The sequence below is a fragment of the Trachurus japonicus genome, chromosome 21 (genome assembly GCF_045865225.1).
Source record: "Trachurus japonicus isolate A0001 chromosome 21, Traja_1.0".
Classification (NCBI taxonomy): domain Eukaryota; kingdom Metazoa; phylum Chordata; class Actinopteri; order Carangiformes; family Carangidae; genus Trachurus; species Trachurus japonicus.
This window is the reverse complement of record NC_140927.1, coordinates 34,400,115-34,418,041: the sequence shown is the minus strand read 5'-3', so window position 1 is coordinate 34,418,041 and position 17,927 is coordinate 34,400,115. Positions and strand designations below refer to the sequence as shown.

Sequence of the window (17,927 nt, the reverse complement as noted above, 5' to 3'; positions counted from 1 at the left end):
TATCATGAACAGCCACTCCTAATCGCGGCTACATTGTGTGACGTGTCATCATTGTCCCCAAAACGTCTGAGCAGTATTTAGTACGGTGCTGCCACCTAGAGGAAAACAGTTGTGGTGAAAAGACACGCGTTCACACGATCCTGCATTGCAGGAGAAACCCCGCAATTTTGAACCAGTAACATCTGTAGGTGACTCTCGTTCACACTCCAACACAGTAGGTGGCGCTAATGCACCTTAATGTTGGTGCGCCGCCTGCCAGAGAAGAAGAGCGGCCGGCTCCAGCATGCAGAGATCACATGATCACAACAACAACAGCGTGTGTGCGACACACACACACAGTAGTTGGGTTTCCATCCACCTTTTCTTATGCGCATTTTGTGAAAATGCACATAAATACTTGAATGGAAACGCCAGAAATTTGAATAAAGGCAGTAAATGCGCATCAAAGTTTATACGCTTGGAGGGGGTGGATTTGTCAGCGTATCGAATAAAGGAAATGCGAGTTTTTGTGATGGAAACAGATTATGCAAATTGAGGCAGAGTTTGTGGGTGAAGCTGCTGGACTTCACCCAGCGACGCCCCGGTGTCCCAGCTCTCGTCTCTGCACCGCAACACAAACGCGCTCCGTAACCCATAATCTTTTGTTTATGACGGTTAACATCGTTAACATCGTTATGTAACTTATTGATTTTTCACCGACTTCGTATGTAAACAGATGCACATGGAGGAGAGGAGCATAACCAAAACAGCGGAAAAGCGAGCAGACTGTCACAGTTCCCTACTGTCTTTCTGTGTAAATATCTCATGTTGCAACATGAAAACCTGCAGCTTATATTCAAGTGCGGCCTACAGGCTATATGTATTTTCTTTTAAAATGTAGCTGGTGCGGCTTATACAGGTGCGTCTATAGTCCGGAAAGTACGTAAATTGTCCATGATGTTGAGTGTCAGCTGAGTGTCAACTGTTGGATACATTCACGCTCTCTTATGACGTAATCTCACGGTGCACTCCATATCGCAAAACACTAATGAATGGAAACGGGCATAAATTCGCTTTGCTTTTTGCGCATTTTCACAAAATCCGCTTTTAAATTCGATACGACTTGGTGGTCGCGCTTGCCCGCTAATAAACGGTAAATGCGCTATATTGCTCTAAATGTACAGTTCAAATTAACTACCGACGGGATCGGTGGTCAGATTCTTCTGGAGGAAGACCAGCTGGTCCACGTTGTGCCGTGTTAACAGCGCTAAAGCCAGAATTAAATTAACAATGCTAATTTCTGTTAGCCCGTCTATGGCGTTTTACATTATACGTTAGCATTAAGCTAGCGGGCTTTACGCTTAGTTGTGACCAGTGGCGGCCGGTCAATAGGGGGCGCTAGGGCGCCGCCCCCATCAAAATTTCAGGAAAGAAGTGTAGACACAGTAAACATAAATACCATAATAAAAAGTAATTACCATATCTGTTCAGTGTTCACTCATACAATGGGTTTTACTTTGAAATTCGTAAGCCTTTCCATTCCATATTGGGTTTATTCTGGGTTGTTTCATACATTTCAATAGCGAGGGGCGCCGGCCTAATGAGTGTGTATGTGGGCTCTTAAACTTTTGGCTTCCATGTGACTTCATGCTGGTCTCTAATTGGTCACTTCAAGATTCTCCTCCGGGCGCAGCTCTCTGCGCCCGTGGCCAATCAGCGCGTTTGGGTCATTTTTTCATCCAATCGGATTGATTCATGATACCTGACCTGTCAATCAAAGTCACTCCCCTGGCAGCGGCGACGTGCCTGTCACTCAAACAGCTACAGACGCACCCGCGTGCACACGGAGCAGACAGAAAACAACAACAAGACAGGAGACAATGGCGGCCGCAGCAAAAGAAAAATCAGTTGTTTCAGGTTATGTTCAGAGTTTCATCCTAAAATCGGCTATAAAGGCGCCGCTGTTTCACTATTTAGCCTAACTAATTTTCAGCTGCGTCACCTTTACTTTGAAAGTCCAGTGGAGCTGGATCAGAACGGAGCGTTTGTACGGAGGGAGAGATCAGCTGATCCGCTGCTGACTGCTGTTTACTGCTGGATGTGAAGTTAGCAATGCTCTTTATTTATCTTATTTATCTGACGCCCCCCCAATTTATTTTAGCACCAGCCGCCACTGGTTGTGACACTGGCTGTGTGTTTTGAACGTTGTTTCAAACTATGTGGGTTTGATTAAACATCTTTGATACTTAAATATTGCTGCTTAATATATTGCTTTACTCCTCTTTTTATTTTATGTATGCCATTTTTACTGTAGGGCAGGCTATAATCTTCAATTTGGAGTGACAAATAAAACCTTGAAGCAAGAATATTTTGCCTTTTGTTTGACATTGATATACATACAGTAATTCAATAACAGTTGTAAATAAGGTTTATTTTTTAATATTTTACAGTTCAAAAGTAAGCTCACTACTGTCTGTCCCATAGAAGAACATGACAGCGGCAGCCTGTCAGTCAGCAACAGGAGGACTCTCCTTTGTATTAGAATTTGAAAAATATAAATAATCGTTTTTTTTTCACCACCCCTAATATCGGATCAATATCGGTATCGGGCCGATATTGAAGGCTGCAATATCGGTATCGTATCGGAAGTGAAAAAGTGGTATCGGGACATCCCTACTGAATGTGTGTGTGATCAAACAGCTGTTTTCAGACTGTGTGTGTGCTGACTCCAGATCAGATGAAGCCACAAAGTGGCTCCTTAATAGGCCTGGGACGATAATCAATAAATCAATTAATCGCACGATAAATGAAAATGAACTCGATCATTTTTCCGACCTCGATATATCACCATGTGCATGCGCACGTATTTGTTTTCCTGGTCTCTGGCCTCCAACCAGGCTGGATGACAAGAGGCTTCACTCTGTGCATCGGTCTCAGCACCTGGGACGTTTGTTTTGCAGAATGAAAGGAGTGAACCCTCTTTTCAGTCATCCAGGATCTTTGTTTCCCAGAATGCATGGAGGCTGCAGGAGGAGCGGGGCTTCCCACAGTCTGCAGCCGTCTGTCTGCAGCAGCTCACAGGCCGGTCAACCTCTGTCATTGGGGGAGAAAACGACTAAGAAAACTTATCAGCAGATTTTTAGAGGTTTACCTCCGGCTGGTTTAATACTTTATAGGAGATAAATGCTGGTCTCATAGATGAAATCTTACATCTGTGGAAGTCATATTAGTTTGTTTGAATGAAAAGTGGAGCTTCAGGTGTGTAACGTTATTGGACAGAAGAGCTGCACTGCACTGTTTATTATTATTATTTTTTTAGGATAGTAGCTATATAAGTTCTTGTCATTCCAATTACAATGGTTAAAAAATACTCATGAGAAATAAAAGTTTATCGCATTTAAAAGGGTCTCCTTGCATTATTATGAAATAGGCTATTATTATTATATTAGTGGTTAATTTGTTCTAAAAAAAAATGTGTCAATAACATCGTTTATCGTCAATAATTTGTGAGACAATATATCGTCCAGCAAAATGTATTATCGTCCCAGGCCTACTCCTTAATGAAAGTCTCCAGCAGCTGGAGCTTCACTTCCTGTCTGAGTCCATGTGCTCTGAGCTGAGCCTGCTTCTCTCTGCTCTACAGTTTCTCTGCTTCCTCTGGACTCTGACTTCAAGTCCAGTCAAAATGTGTGGACAGGTTTGATGGAGCTCAGGACTGGTCCTGAGGACGGCTGCTTTATTCCACATGATGTGACTGATCTCAGTGAGTCAGTGTGTTGCAGCTGATCTGTGTGAAGAGCAGAGAAGAACAGAGTCATTGATCATGAGATCCTGATCCGTCCTGTCACTGTGATCAGATGGTTTCTATTAGAGCTCCTTCATCCACTCACTGCTGCTGTGGCTCCTGTGGAAACCTGCTCACAGCCTCATTCTTCAGCTTCCTGGGGAGTTTTCTTCAAACAAACACAAGTTGTGTTCACACTCAGTGTTTCTCACTAAACTCACTGTGTGTTTCACTGAGCTCTAACAAACGTGTTGAGTGTGTTTCCTTCCTCATCAAACACTGAAACCACACTGCAAAAATTCAAAATCTTACCAAGAATATTTGTCTTATTTCTAGTCAAAATGTCATTTCTAGTCAAAATAAATCTAATTCTACTTAAAATAAGACTCATCACATTTAAAAAGTAGCTTGTTTTTAGACACTTTTTAATTTTTTCAAGCAAATTTTCCACTTTAAATAAGTAGAAAAATCTGACAGTGGAGCAAGTTTTTCTTCCTTATTACAAGCACAAAAAACTTGCTTTCACTGGCAGATTTTTCTACTTATTTCAAGTGAGAATTTGTTTGAAACAAGTGAAAATGATCTAAAAACAAGTTAATTTTCTTATTTTAAGTGGAAAGAGATTAGTTTTGACTAGAAATTAGACATTTTGACAAGAAATAAGACAAATATTCTTGGAAAGATTTTGAGTTTTTGCAGTGCATCCACTCTTCACAGCTGCACTGTTCTTCTTTCCTGGTGCATTGTGGGATATCTGGGCTGGTCAGCTCCACCTCTTGTGTCTTCATCTTCTTTGCTGTGACGTGTGTTTGTGCAGCTTGAGAGTCAGAGAGTGAAAGTGTGTGTCTCACACTGCAGTGACATCAGATGGAGAAAAGACATGATGAAGTGTTTCCTCCTGGTCTCCTCCTGCTCTGTATCATCACTAGATAAAGACTCCAGCTCCTTCTTCTCTGTGCTCAGTGTTCATCCAGACATACCAGCCTCCATGTGAACACAGTGATAAAACAGTGTGTGTGTGAGAGCCATGTAATGTCCATGTGTGCATGCTGACAGAGAAGGTGCTGCTCTGACCCCCCTCCTCCTTTCAGGGTGGAGCCTGCTGGAGTCCCATGGTTGACACCAGGTCTGAGGAAGTGTAAGTCTGTTTTTACTTTGATTCATGGAAACGAGGGATGCACATGTTGAGCCGTTTAACCGTTAACCGATAACAAGAACTTTGACCGATTAATACTATCAGTTATTTATTTATTAGCTCCTTGTCGTCAACTCATGGGGGCGTGTCGACACGTGCAGATTTCCACGTGCCTTCAGTCATATGTCGCGGTAAAAAGTTCCACAGGAGGACTGACAGTATGTGCAGCAGCCCCCATGAAGGAAGGTCAGACCATAAATGTAGCTACACAGACATAGATGTGAATCACCTGTAACAACGGTGCTGAATAAAATGAAAAAACTAAATAAAAGAGGAGGCTGATGCAGCTCTCCTGCAGCTCCACAGAGGAGCTCTGCTGCTCCTTCAGTCTGGTGTTTGGCTGCACTTGAATGAATTCATTTATTTAAAACAGGGACAATGCACAAAAAAACATTCATCTTGTAAAACAAGAAGAGCTGCTTTGAGCCAGGTTATAGCAACAATTGCTAATTTCCGCCTGTAGTCCCTGGGCAGGTAAAGTGCTAAACAGATACAATATTAAGATTAATTGAAATAAGACATAATAACCATAATATTTAAAAAATTGACAGAATGCACTAATAAAAGCAGGGAAACAAGAGCGCCAAATCATAAAGTGCACAATAGGGACTAACAGCACATACACTCTCTCTCACTCTCATCACACATTCAAACACATACACATACAATACACAGATAACAATCATCCTCCTCTAATAACCACACTCATAGCCAGACACATACACACTCACATAATACTCAACAATGTGTGCAAACTTGCTTACTTAGTAACCAGCGCTTTGACAAGCATGAGAATGTGTGAGGATTTGTACATAGAATAAGTTGTGTGGGAAGGACGTTCCACTGACTCATGGCCACACAGGAAAAAGAAGAGCTGCCAAACTGAATTCTACTACACTCACCCCTCGTAACAGATCTAGTTAGACGTACTGTGTTACTTTGTAACTAAAACAGTTCAACACTGGACGATCTAACCTCCATATGAGTGATCAGCTGAGACAGAGCAGAGTGGATGTGGCACTGATCAGCTGTCACAGCGCACGTGTGTATTTAAAGCAGAAGTAAGTGATCCGGTCGTTTTGGCTAATGCTGCGTTCCAGACAGGCTTTTGAAACCGTAAATTACAGCTTCAAGTCACAACTTACGACTTTGTAGCGTTCCAGGCAACCCACTCGTGTTTCTCCGACCTGTTTTACCTGTGAAAGTCACTATAACGGCCACTCGTAACTTCTGACCCGTGAACTCGTACCAGATCGAACTGGTACGAGTTCACAGGTCGGAAAAACACGAGTTACGGGCTGCCTTGAACGCACCATAACTTCTTGTCAGCCGATGGAGTTAGCAGCCCCCGCCCTCGTCATGGATCTATTGGTCCTCGTCCCTACGTCACCACATTCACGGCGTCCCTTGGCTGCACACACAGAGAGGACTGCCCCTTTATGCCGTTCTCTCTCCTCATTGGATAAAACTTGTAGGATACGAGAAAAGTTTTCTCCTCGGCTCAGAGCAGAGCAGAGTGACTGACAGACCCGTGTTTTGGTCCAAACACTCTATATAAGTGATCGCTGTCGGAAGATATAACTATTTAAGACTTATATTAACACAAATATATCGCTTAGTTCTGCTTTAATTTATTAAATTTAATTTAAAATTTTTAAAAATGAATTTAATTTAGTTCAACATTTTGGCAAATTGGCCCATTGCCATAATCCCTATAGTCGTAGCAGTAGGTTTGTTACCTTTAATTGTCGGTGCAAGCTATTTTTAGAACGGCGGAGCAGAGCCGTGAGCTGCTCAGAGCTACGCTACGGAGGCTCATTATGGGATTTCTTGGTTTCCCTCATCAAACTCATCAAATACACAATCCAACAACTCCACAACGCTCTGGTGGACAAGTTGTGAGCTGCACATTCACCACGCTATGAGATAATAACACAACGTTACCACACAGAGTTGTTTTAGAACCCTGAGCAGCTCACGGCTCTGCTCCGCCGTTCTAAAAATAGCTTGCACCGACAATTAAAGGTAACAAACCTACTGCTATGACTATAGGGATTATGGCAATAGGCCAATTTGTCAAAATGTAGAACTGTCCCTTTAACGGCAAAAAAAAAAAAATGGATCGTCGTAATCTTATCGGTTAACGGTTAATAATCGGTTAACGAGCGTCGGTTATCGGTCAGAAAAGAAATTCAAAATGTGCATCCCTACTGGAAACAAAGCAGCACATTCAACCATCTTCACACTGTCACATCACTGACCTCATGAGTCTTCATCAAACTGTCAATAACTGATCAATGATCAATAACTGCAGCTGTGTCTTGTTCTCTCCGTCAGATTCCTGTCGACTCACAATCGACACAAACACAGTGAACACAAAGATCAAACTGTCTGACAACAACAGGAAGGCGACATGGGTGTGGGAGGAGTATCAGTCATATCCTGATCATCCAGACAGATTTGACCCGTTGCCTCAGCTGCTGTGTTCAACTGGTCTGACTGGTCGCTGCTACTGGGAGGTCGAGAGGAGGGGAGACGTTTATATATCAGTGAGTTACAGAGGAATCAGCAGGAAAGGAAACAGAGGAGACTGTGTGTTTGGAGGGAACGATCAGTCCTGGAGTCTGTTCTGCTATGATGGTGGTTACAGTGTCAGGCACAATAACAGAGAGACACGTATCACCTCCTCCTCCTCCTCCTCCTCCTCCTCCTCCTCCTCCTCCTCCTCCTCCTCCTCCTCCTCCTCCTCCTCCTCCTCCTCCTCCTCCTCCTCCTCTGTCTCTAGAGTAGCAGTGTATGTGGACTGTCCTGCTGGCTCTCTGTCCTTCTACAGAGTCTCCTCTGACTCACTGATCCACCTCTACACCTTCAACACCACCTTCACTCAACCTCTCTATCCTGGGTTTACACTCTACAGTTCTGGTTCCTCGTTGAGTCTGTGTTGAGTGAAGCAGAGTCTCCTCCTGTCACAGAAACCTTCTCTCTGTTGAACAGACAGTTCAGTCTCTACACGTCTGTCTCTGTCTCTCACTCACGTCGTCTTCACAGGACAGAGATGAACACAGTTTAATAATGACCTCATCAGCGTCATGGCAACAGAAAAATCACTGGGACCTGAAAAACAAGAAGAAGTTTATGAGAATCACTGAGAAGAGTTTAAAAAATCTACTGATTTGATCCATGAATGTAAATAATCTGATGTGAAATAAACAACAACGTGATTTAATAAAGAACCAGTAAATAAATGAATTAATAAACAAACATTTACATGTCAACATTTATTACTGGATTTATTTTGAGATTCATTTCCTGGCAGATTTTAATTCATTCATCAAGTTTTGACTAAAATGTCTCAAACGTCTTATTCTGAAATTGTTCACTGCTGCCAATGTGTGACTTTTACTTTGAAGGAGAACAGTTCCCGTTTCTAACTCTCCACTTCCTGGTTAATTTCTCATTACAAGTCCAGACACACACACACACACACACACACACACACACACACACACACACACACACACACACACACACACACACACACACACACACACACACACACACACACACACACACACACACACACACACACACACACACACACACACACACACACACACACACACACACACACACACACACACACACACACACACACACACACACATCAGCATTGTGGGTGTTATGCTGACACAGGTTTTTATCAGAGAATCTAATGTGTGTGTTTATGATTATTGCTGATAATCGATCACCTTCAGATCAACAGAGCTGAAACTTTGACTGTGTGTGTGTTAGCATACCTCCATGCTGCTCGTCTGCTGTCCCTCTTGTATTGAAGCCCCGACATGAGAAATTGTTCCAAAAAAAATTAAACAAGTCTGTATATTAAGCTTGTTTGTAGCGGAAGCTCAACAATTTCTCATGTCGGGTGTTGCCTTCAGGGACAGTTTTTCATCAACAGTCTCTGTATTTACCGATCTGGAGTTTTGGAGCGTTCTGGTCCAAAGCCACAAGGGAACAGAGGAAGAACATGGCTGTGGAAGAGGTCTCACTAAGTGGAGCGGGACCACTTCTGCATCAAGGCCGTGTCCCACAGGGCAAACAAGGAGCATGGACCCTCTGGGAGGACACCGTCGACAGGGCGGTAACATGGGCAGACATCTGGCCAACTCCACAGTCACGGCTCAGCTTCCTAGTGAGAGCAGCGTAGGACACCCTGCCGTGTCCCCGAAAACCTCTCCCCATGGTCTGGAAGCGAGGAGAAGAGCCCCCTGTGCAGCAAAGTCCACGCAGGCCTCCAACACTCTGAATGTGAGTGTCCACACTGATACTCTCTGTTTCTGCAGGCAGGTCAGGGTTCAGCATCTGTGTCCGTCTGTTACAGATATGAGCACTAGTAGCCGACTGCATCACTGGCTTCTCATAACAAGCAATGGAGCAAAAAGAGCAGCACATCTTTATATACACACTGCAAAAATTCAAAATCTTACCAAGATTATTTGTCTTATTTCTAGTCAAAATGTAATTTCTGGTCAAAATAAATCTAATTATACTTAAAGTAAGACTCATCACATTTAAAAAGTAGCTTGTTTTTAGATACTTTTTAATTTTTTCAAGCAAATTTTCCACTTGACATAAGTAGAAAAATCTGACAGTGGAGCAAGTTTTTCTTTCTTATTACAAGCACAAAAATCTTGCTTTCACTGGCAGATTTTTCTACTTATTTCAAGTGAAAATTAGTTTGAAACAAGTGAAAATGATCTAAAAACAAGTTCATTTTTAGGTGATGAGTCTTATTATTTTAAGTGGAAAGAGATTAGTTTAGACTAGAAATGAGACATTTTGATGAGAAATAAGACAAATATTCTTGGAAAGATTTAGAGTTTTTGCAGTGTCTACAGTGTGTGATGTAAGTGCATGTATGACTCCTACCACTAGGTGGAGTATGTTACCAGAGTTGTGGTTAACCTGATAGCATGTCATAAAGAACAACCAGGAAGTAAACAGAAATTATTGCAACCAAGTCGGGTCTCCGTGTGCTTACATACGGTACATAAATAAGAATACACATTATTACAGTTATCTATTAAACACTGATCTGCTAAATCCCAATAATAGTCCAGTAATTTTAGGCCAAAAAAGGGGTCAACGTTAAACAAATTGCAACAGAAGCAAACTCAACTGATTTTGTATCCTCAACATGTCCTGAGTGAGGGAAAAAAAGCCCCGAAGAATCCCATTAAGGGAAAGTTTCGAAAAACACCCAAACATATCCCATTTATACGCATATAAAAAAAAAAATTCACGTGAATAGGGTAAAATTTTTAACCTTTAGATATCTCCATGAAAATTACTGAGTTGATTACTTACATTAAGACAAACAAAAAATGTATTACAAGTTTTTTGAAATTCTTTGTTAACTCATTGAGTGCCGCGCTCCTTTCCAAAGTTTTAGTCAAGTGTACCGGCAAATTAGACCATATTTGACTTTTTATTTTAGAGCCATAGTGTATTCTATATTATTGCCACCAACACATACTGTGGCTCATTTGAAAGGTTTAACTTTATCCTTCAAATGGCCACAAACCGTTTGTTTCTACGTGCCTCCGTTCCTGAGAAAAGTCAAGCTAAACATGGCTGGGTTTCACCAAAATCCCTCCTTTTTTTCTAGAAAAGGAGATAGAGCGTCTTTTATGAAAGGTGCGCTGTTTGTGCCTGTCGCTCTTCTCACACTCGCATTTCTGGATCAAAGGGCTCGTATAAGATAAATATACACAACAATTGTTGTTCTATTCACAAAACCACCATCGGGGGCGGGGGGGGCGCCACTAAACAACAATAACACAGACGCACCGTGCCGTGTCACAGCCTCTCGCCGCGGAACGTGAGGCTCTGCCGGCCACAGCGGCTCGCGAACACCGGTCCCGCCGGTGGTCGTGGTCCTTCTGTGGTACGGGTCGGTGGTGCCGGTCTGCTTTGACCCAGAGACCATCAGATTTTACCGCGGGAGGACTTTGGGGAGGACACGGTGTTGCTCCAGATGAAGACCGGGCGGGACAGTCGGCTGAGAGCTTCCTGGTTCAGCTCCCAGCTGCTGCAGCCTCGCGGGTGAGAGCAGAGCAGCTGCGGCGCAGCTGCGCTGCATCTGCATGCAGAACTCCGTTTGCAGAAGCTGAGTTATGATAAAAACTTCCAGATCATGAGCTGTCATGTGACTTTGATCGTCATCTATTTCAGTTCTCCTCGTCGTAGAGTCCCCAAATTTACATATAATGTGTATTAAAGTGTCTATTTTCATAATTTAAAAAAAAAGCAAAAAACGAAAAATTTCGTTTTTGGCACTCAACGCATGGGAACGAAAAACGAGAAATTACGTGGTTGGCACTCAATGAGTTAACATGAGCAAATTTGCATACATTTGCATAAATTCCACCGTTTTGAGGGCACATGTATATATGAAGTTGCTGTGGTGGTACCAGCATGAAAATTGGAATGAGTTGACTCCATCGGTCAACCGACAAGTTGACCACTTTAAATTTCAAGATGACTGTAATTTTTGAAGACAGCCACATCCTTAGTAGAGCAGGTATGACATGAGCCAACAGTGCATAATCCAATTACGTATGGCTAGTTTGCATACATACAACACCTGATCTAAACATTGAGTAGAGCAGGTGAAAATGTCTTGTTCAATCTTGTTAACATATAATATGTTAACAAGATTTTTTAACTGTAATATGTAATTACAGTTAAAAAAGGAATGGAACCAATTTAGGCCCATGAGCATTAATAGAGACGGAGCATGTCATACCTGCTCTACTAAGGATGTGGCTGTCTTCAAAAATTACAGTCATCTTGAAATTTAAAGTGGTCAACTTGTCGGTTGACCGATGGAGTCAACTCATTCCAGTTTTCATGCTGGTACCACCACAGCAACTTCATATATACATGTGCCGTCAAAACGGTGGAATTTATGCAAATTTATACAAATTTATGCAAATGTGCTCATGTTAACAAAGAATTTCAAAAAACTTGTAATACATTTTTTGTTTGTCTTAATATAAGTAATCAACTCAGTAATTTTCGTGGATATATCTAAAGGTTAAAAATTTTACCCTATTCACGTGAAATTTTTTTTTTACATGCGTATAAATGGGATATGTTTGGGTGTTTTTCGAAACATTCCCCTAATGGGATTCTTCGGGGCTTTTTTTCCCTCACTCAGGACATGCTGAGGATACAAAATCAGATGAGTTTGCTTCTGTTGCAATTTGTTTAACCTTTTCTCATAAAATGACTGGACTATAAGCACAGAATGACTGATGAGTTCATCAATACAATGAGCCTATGTCCAAATACCACTGGACCCAGCAGAATCACAGCCTATTGTGCCGCCTTAATGGGATAGTTCTCCCAAAATTTAAATTTCACTCATTATCTCCTCCCCCTCATGTGGACTAAGGGCTGGGAGAAGTTTCAGAGTCCTCCGTGTCTTCTCTGAGTTACAGCGGGGCTCCGTGCAGCACTGCATGTCCATATGACGGTTGCGAACGGAGCTCAATTTTCTTCGTACAAAAAGACACACCAAAAAACATCCAAATACCTCCATGCTGCTCGTCTGTAATGTCCCTCTTGTATTGAAGCCCCACTATGAGAAATTGTTCCAAAAAAAATTAAATGCCGGAATCTCGTGAACTGGGTGTCAGTGCAAATCACGTGAGATTTGGACGGACCAGGAAGAGCAGTGCTGGGAGCTTCCGCTACAAACAAGCTTAAAACATAGACTTATTTAATTTTTTTCGGAACAATTTCTCATGTCGGGGCTTCAATACCAGAGGGACATTACAGACGAGCAGTATGGAGGTATTTGGATGTTTTTTGGTGTGTCTTTTTGTTACGAAGAAAAGTGGTGTCCATTCATAACCATTATATGGACAAATACTGCTGCACGGAGCCCCGCTGTAACTCAGAGAAGCCACGGAGGACTCTGAAACTTCTCCCAGCCCTTAGTCCACATGAGGGGGAAGAGATAATGAGTGAAATTTGAATTCTGGGTGAACTATCCCTTTAACGGAGCACATATTGACCAATGAGACAGAAAACAAGCCGGTGAGTGGACTATGAATCTCTGAGCTCAGTGAGCACCTACCAGTTGTTACAGTTGATGGCAGCGTAGCGGTTCAGTGCTTTCTCATGCGTCGTCGTGTAGTTTCACAGAGGACAAGGACCGTCACTGTCAGACTCCCATCAGACTTTATTTACATCTGCTAATGAAAAGAGGAGAAATAATCTCTGCATCAGGCTTCACAGTCACAGCTCAGGATAACACACACACACACACACACACACACACACACACACACACACACACACACACACACACACACACACACACACACACACTGGAACAAAATAACCTTCACAACACTCTCTGCCTGTTCAACAGTCACGCTGCTAGGATTAGCCACAAGCTCACATGAAGCTATCAAAGTGAGTGAAAAGCTTTTCCGTATCAATGAACTTGTCATGTATCTCACTCAGCATCATCACAGAACATCAGCAGTTGTTGTCTGGAGCAGATCTTCACATGTATGATCAATAAAGTCACCTTTAACCCTCAAATAGAAAGTTAGATTAACGGAGCTCAGTACAAGTCAACCTACCACGAGGCTCCGACAGCAGACTGTTGCCTAGAAACGGGTCAACCCGCCAAGTCTGCAGGGGCTCGTTAGTGCGGCGTTTCAAAATAAGAGCTTCTAACTCATAGATCATAATTAAATAATAAATAAAGGAGTGAACGACTTCATATTGTAACAGGCAGATAAATAATAATAATAAACTAAGTGTAGTGCAGCTTCCATAATAACAGAATTACAGTTAGTGGAATTACTAACTCCTTAACTCTGTTACAGCAGCAAGTACAAGACAAAGCAGCCAGATAAATAAATAAAACACATTACAGCAGAGTGAGGACAGAGGAAAGCATCAATGTGTTTAGGAATGACTTGTAAACAGTTCATAATGAAAACCATATTGACAATGTACATGGAACATTTTAAGAATATTCATATCATTATTAAACAAAAAGTGTCCAGTGAAACAACAAAGCAGCAAACTAAAGTAGCCTCTATAGATGGACCATGGATCATGAAGGGATTAGGAAACGCCTGTCAAAAGACAAATACACTCTACAGAGAATTTATTAAACAAAGAACTAAAGAGGCAGAAAATACATGTAAGTATCAGAATAAGTGAACCACTACTATAAAGCTCTGTAGAAAGGAAAACTATAGGACAATATTTAATAACACCAAAAACAACACTAAAGGAATAGGCTACGGGATATATAAAATGTTATTATCAAAAATGTCTCAACACAATGAAGTTCCCCTCAGTATTTCATTCAGAGTGTCACAGGATATGAAGCTATATGGACCAGGAAAGACTGGGCTCGTAATAGGAGGGTTAGGTGAGTGATCAACACAATGAGGAAATGAAGTCACAAGCTACTATGGAGTTAACATATGCTTTATGAAAAATAAAATGAAAATGAAAATTCAGCACAAAAACTGACTTCATGTTCCACAGTTTCTTTCTTTTTGTTCTTCACAAATGACAAATCAAATTGTTCTCTATCACATATGGGAAATGTCCACATGAGAAAAAACATAATAATAACAAAAATGAGTTTTAATTAATGTTCTTTGAAAGTCTTTGTGGAACAGAGACAGGACTGTTACTAGATAGTCATAACACTCTCCTCTTTATGGCCATACTCACATCACATAATCACACAATTAAACACACTAGTGCTGTAATACAATAGTGACTAAAGGAAAACATTTCATTAACTGCACAGGTTTTAGTTCTATAGCCTATCAAATGGAATATTTATTTGTACACATTTTAAAACCATCCTGTAAATTATTTGAGCTTTTTTTTTGTCATGGAATGTGATGATTTTAGCTGTTTTGCATAAATTACAATACTTTTTGTTTTACTTTTAACCATGAAATATGATTCATTTTGTTTAATCTCTTTTTAACCATTAAACAAATCCTTTAACTTATCAACTGTGAAACAGTAAAAACACAAATCAAACGCTTCAATTTTTAAATTCACAACATTGCTTTTGCTGGTAATGAACATATTTAGCAGGTTCTCCGTCTATAATGCACATTATCAGTGCAAGCAATACACACACACCAACACAATACAATGAGTTCAGCATCCACACAATATATCATAGCTCATAACAGGTTGTCACTGCCTTAAATCTTCCTTTAATGCACAAACAATAGTAACTGTAGGTCATGTTCATGTTTCTGTGGGGACGATAAGAGCTTTCTGCTGCCTAAAATAAATGAATTTTGAGGTCAACAAACAATATTATTATATTATATATTCATATAATTAGAGCCAATCATCTACAGGGTTACAGGAACATTAAAAAGGACGACATGGATGATGTGGTTCACAGCTTTAATCAATGTTTTGTAAGTGTTGGAGGAAAACGTGGCAGAAAACCACCCTGATCCGTTTCCATGTGAGGGCTGCAATGATCTCTGATAGGAAGCCCAGCTCCATGTTCCTCACAGCAGCTGAAGAAAATGAAATAGTGGATATTGTTCACTAAAGATTGTAAAAATGTGAAGCAGTGAAACGTCTCTGAAGAATGACACTCCAGGTCATTTTCTTCTTCTTTACAGAGTTCTTCTCTCTCTTTACCTCAAAGCAAATCCTCTGTTGATGTGACCATTACCCATAATCCTGTGCCTTTCCTCCTTTGCTCTGTGATGCAGGTGCAGGTTTATGACAGTAGGGGGCGCTGACGTCACATGAGGCAGAATCTCACCTGAACCTGTTGAACTACACCACACAAAGCTCTGACGTCAGGACGTTGTCGCTCTGCAGCAGCTCAGAAACGGTCAAAATGAGTAAGTAAATTATGGTACATTATACCAGAGCTTATTTTCAAGAAGGTCGGGGGAATTAAATTTATTTTAAATTGTAACTATAGTGTTGACAAACTTCCTGTCAATCTGGCCAATTTCCACAAACAAGTTTTACTTTCTTGGATATCAGTTTATAAACATAACTTCTCGCCACACAAATGTCTGATTTGGAATAATCAAAATATTCGATATAAGAATAAATCTTTGTTTGTTAAGAGATGGTTTGACCAAAATATAATGTTTTTGACACAGTTGTTGAATGAAAATGGACACTTGTATAGTTATTCTGAGTTCTTAAAGGTGTACAGAAAAGAAAAATGAATTTCATTCCACTCTGGGACATAAAATTAGTGTGATAACTCATCTATCAGACGATGTAGGCCAAACTTTGTGCAAAATTCTATTTTTGAGTAAATCCTGGGTGAAAGTGTGATTTTTTTTTTTCGCATCTTTTAGTGCAGGCGCACAGATTATACGTCAGCCTGTACACGATTAATCAGCCAATGATATCAGGATCCGTATCTGTCAGTCAAAAACCCGGGAAGCTTCGACAATTTAAAAGGAAAAACCGGGAAGTTTTTCTTTGATAGCGAGTAGGTTGGCATTGGTTTCGAGTTGGAGTGAGCAGTTTGAATTTTGAGAGAGTTATTGTCTAGTGTGCTGTGCAGTTGCAAGAGAGTGAGTGAGGGACACGTTTGGGTGAGTGAGTGTGTGGTGAGATTGTGAGATAGCGTGTGAGTGTGTGAGAGTGTTAGGTGACAGTAGGTTGGTAGCCTAGCATACGCTAGCTAACGTTAGCATGGCTGGAGGAGGACCAAGGAGGTGTTTGCTTGGGTGTCCGTCCACCCAAACTACTTTGTTCAGCTTCCCTTCGGATGCCGGGATACGAGCCGCCTGGCTTGAATTCCTGCATTTCGACGAGAGCGGGCTGTCGGCGAGATCCAGGGTGTGTGCAAGGCATTTCACACAGTACTGCTTCTCCAACTGCGGGCAATACTCAGCTGGGCTGGCGAAGGAATTAATCCTGACGGATACAGCGGTCCCGACAGTGTACACTGTTGGGGCACCTTCTTCGAAAGTACCGGTAAGTTGCTAAATAGGCTACTAACACATAGACATCTGCAAACTCACATATCGTAAGTTATCCACTGCTAGTTTTACCAACGTAGCAAGCAACGCCGGGTTCACACCGGACGCCGAAGCGCCGCGAATAGCCGCGGAACGGAGACCGCGTCCCCGACAATTGTCTCATTACTTCAGATTTCATGGCCAATTTAACCGTTATTATCGTGTTTAACTCATTAAACTATTAACACCGACATTTATTTTATCGCGCACTAACCATGTTGCTCACATGCTTTTATTTTGTAAACGTCTGTTGCTGGCTGCTGCGGTGTAGAGAGAAAGAAAAAAAGGATCATACAGTAGTAGGCTATACAGCACGCACTGCACACCAGCTGATCCTCTATCCATGCATCTGAGACCACAAATAGCATAAAGAATTGATTCAGCCTTTATTGTACACATTTATCAAAAATATACTGTTACCTACACTGAAAAAGTCTTGTATAATGAAGTGGCTGTGCTGCAGCACATTGTAATTTGCAGCCATTTACAGCTGCAATAATGTAAACAGAGAGTGTAGCCTACTACACCTGCAAAACTGCTGATGACCCGAGATGATGCTGATGCTGAGGACCCACAAGTTGGGGATGTAACAATGGCATGTGAAAACGACCTGATCTCTGTTAACTTTCAATTTCTGCCCATTACCCTTCAGATGCGAGATGTGGGATGCCAATGCCAAGATAGCCCAAGTCTGCGGGACGCTTTTACCCAGACCGAAAAGCGCCCCATACCACAAACAAGACCCAATACACGGAATAAAGGTAATAATGAACTGCATTCTTATTTTCTTACCATGAACACATAATCAAATGTATTGTATTGCTTTTTATTCCAAGTGAGCATATTTTATTTGGGTGTGGCCTTGCTTTAGGGATTCAGTGCCGACCAA

At 41.5% G+C, this 17,927-nt stretch overlaps 1 protein-coding gene across 1 annotated transcript in view; it reads left to right on the top strand.

Moving 5' to 3' along the window:
• Positions 1 to 17,927, top strand: part of LOC146965670 (uncharacterized) — a 310,932-nt gene that overhangs the window by 204,361 nt on the left and 88,644 nt on the right. The gene's annotated exons all lie outside the window — the stretch shown is intronic.